Below are 3567 nucleotides of genomic sequence, written 5' to 3'. Positions count from 1 at the left end.
TTCTATTTATTATACTTAACCACTGTCTCCCACATTAGCGAGGTAGCGCAAGGAAACATGAGAAATGGCCCAACCCACCCACATACACATGTATATACATAAACACACACACGCACTTGTACATTTCAAGCATATATATACACAGACAGGCATACATATATGTACATGTACACATCCATACTTGCTGCCTTCATCCATTCCTGTCACCACCTTGCCACACACGAAATAGCATCCCCACCCCCAATGAGGCAGCGCCAGGAATAGACAAAAAAGGTCACATTCATTCACACTCACTCTCTAGCTGTCATGTGTAATGCACTGAAACCACAACTCCCTTTCCACATCCAGGCCCCATAGACCTTTCCATGGTTTACCCCAGACGCTTCACATGCCATGGTTCAGTCCACTAACAGCACGTCCACCCCAGTATATCACATTGTTCCAATTCACTCTATTCTTTTCACGCCTTTCACCTTCCTTTATGTTCAGCCCCCAATCGCTCAAAATCTTCTTCACTCCATTCTTCCATCTCCAATTTGGTCTCCTGCTTCTCCTTCTTCCCTCCACCTCTGACATATCTCCTTTTTGTCAATCTTTCCTCATTCATTCTCTCCATGTCTCCAAACCATTTCAACACACCCTCTTCTGCTCTCTCAACCACACTATTTTTATTACCACACATCTCTCTTACCCTTTCATTACTTACTTGATCAAACCACCTCACAATATATATTGTCCTCAAACATTTCATTTCCAACAAATCCACCCTCCTCTGCACAACCCTATCAATAGCCCATGCCTCACAACCAAATAACATTTTTGGAACCACAATTCCTTCAAACATTTTTGCTATCCAAAATAATGTTCTCACCTTCCACACATTCTTCAAAGCTCCCAAAACCTTTGCTCCCTCCCCCACCCTGTGACACTTCTGCTTCCACGGTTCCATCCGCTGCTAATTCCACTCCCATATATCTAGAACACTTCACATCCTCCAGTTTTTCTCCATTCAAACTTACCTCCCATTTCACTTGTCCCTCAACCCTACTGAACCTAATAACCTTGCTCTTATTCACATTTACTCTCAACTTTCTTCTAGAATAGTTTTTATCAAGGGTGGAAGGCATGTGTATGAGTAGGAAGAGAGGAAAGTGACTGGTTCCCAGTGAATGTCGGTTCGCAACAGGGGTGCGTTATGTCTCCTTGGTTATTTAATTTTCTTATGGTTGGGGTTGTTAGGGAGGTGAATGCAAGAATTTTGGAGAAGTGAGGAAAGGTTCACAAAGAAGATATATGTGTCAGAGGTGGAGGGAATGAGGAGAAATGGGAAACCAAAATGGAGGTGGAACGATGGGGTGAAAAAGATTTTGAGCAATCGGGGCCTGAACATACAAGAAGGTGAAAGGCGTGCAAGGAATAGAGTGAATTGGAATGATGTGGTATACCACGGTCAACGTGCTGTCAGTGGATTAAACCAGGGCATGTGAAGCGTCTGGGGTTAACCATGGAAAGTTTTGTGGGGCCTGGATGTGAAAAGGAAGCTGTGGTTTCGGTGCATTACACATGACAGTTAGAGACTGAGTGTAAACGAATGTGGCCTTTGTTGTCTTTTCCTAGCACTACCTCGAGCGTGTGCAGGGGGAGGGGGTGCCATTTCATGTGTGGCGGGGTGGCAACAGGAATGAATAAAGGCAGCAAGTATGAATTATGTACACATGTATATATGTATATATGGATAGAGTTGTGCGCAGAAGGGTGGATGTGCTGGAAATGAGATGTTTGAGGACAGTATGTGGTGTGAGGTGGTTTGATCGAGTAAGTAATGTAAAGATAAGAGAGATGTGTGGAAATAAAAAGAGGGTGGTTGAGAGAGCAGAAGAGGGTGTTTTGAAATTGTTTGGTCGCATGGAGAGAATGAGTGAGGAAAGATTGACCAAGAGGATATATGTGTTGGAGGTGGAGGGAACGAGGAGAAGTGGGAGACCAAATTGGAGGTGGAAAGATGGAGTGAAAAAGATTTTGAGTGATCGGGGCCTGAACATGCTGGAGGGTGAAAGGCGGGCAAGGAATAGAGTGAACTGGAACGGTGTGGTATACCGGGGTCGCCGTGCTGTCAATGGATTGAATCAGGGCATGTGAAGCGTCTGGGGTAAACCATGGAAAGTTCTGTGGGGCCTGGATGTGGAAAGGGAGCTGTGGTTTCGGGCATTATTACATGACAGCTAGAGACTGACTGTGAACGAATGAAGCCTTTGTTGTCTTTTCCTAGCGCTACCTCGCACACATGAGGGGGGAGGGGGATGTTATTTCATGTGTGGCGATGGGAACAAATAAAGGCAGACAGTATGAATTATGTACATGTGTATATATGTATGTCTGTGTGTGTATATATATGTGTACATTGAGATGTATAGGTATGTATATTTCCGTGTGTGGACGTGTATGTATATACATGTGTATGGGGGTGGGTTGGGCCATTTCTTTCGTCTGTTTCCTTGCACTACTTCGCAAACGCGAGAGACAGCGACAAAGCAAAATAAATAAATAAATAAATATATATATATATATGTACATTGAAATCTATAGGTATGTATATGTGTGTGTGTGGACATGTATGTATATACATGTGTATGTGGGTGGGTTGGGCCATTCTTTCATCTGTTTCCTTGCACTACCTTGCTGACACGAGAGACAACGACAAAGTATAATTAAATATTTTACAAAGGCAAAGGGGATAAAGGTGAGTGCTCAAATTACAGAGGTACAAGTTTGTTGAGTATTCCTGGTACATTATATGGGAGGGTATTGATTGAGAGGGTGAAGGCATGTACAGAGCATGTACAGATTGGGGAAGAGCAGTGTGGTTTCAGAAGTGGTAAAGGATGTGTGGATCAGGTGTTTGCTTTGAGGAATGTATGTGAGAAATACTTAGAGAAGCAAATGGATTTGTATGTAGTATTTATGGATCTGGAGAAGGAATATGATAGAGTTGATAGAGATGCTCTGTGGAAGGTATTAAGAATATATGGTGTGGGAGGCAAGTTGTTAGAAGCAGTGAAAAGTTTTTATCGAGGATGTAAGGCATGTGTATGTGTAGGAAGAGAGAAAAGTGATTGGTTCTCAGTGAATGTAGGTTTGTGGCAGGGGTGTGTGATGTCTCCATGGTTGTTTAATTTGTTTATGGATGGGGTTGTTAGGGAGGTGAATGCAAGAGTTTTGGAAAGAGGGGCAAGTATGCAGTCTGTTGTGGATGAGAGAACTTGGGAAGTGAGTCAGTTGTTGTTCGCTGATGATACAGCGCTGGTGGCTAATTCATGTGAGAAACTGCAGAAGCTGGTGACTGAGTTTGGTAAAGTGTGTGAAAGAAGAAAGCTGAGAGTAAATGTGAATAAGAGCTAGGTTATTAGGTACAGTAGGGTTGAGGGTCAAGTCAGTTGGGAGGTAAGTTTGAATGGAGAAAAACTGGAGGAAGTGAAGTGTTTTAGATATCTGGGAGTGGATTTGGCAGCGGATGGAACCATGGAAGCGGAAGTGAATCATAGGGTAAGGGAGGGGGTGAAAATTCTG

This window comes from Panulirus ornatus, chromosome 53 (genome assembly GCF_036320965.1).
Source record: "Panulirus ornatus isolate Po-2019 chromosome 53, ASM3632096v1, whole genome shotgun sequence".
NCBI classification, from domain to species: Eukaryota; Metazoa; Arthropoda; class Malacostraca; order Decapoda; family Palinuridae; genus Panulirus; species Panulirus ornatus.
This window is presented reverse-complemented; position numbering follows the sequence as displayed.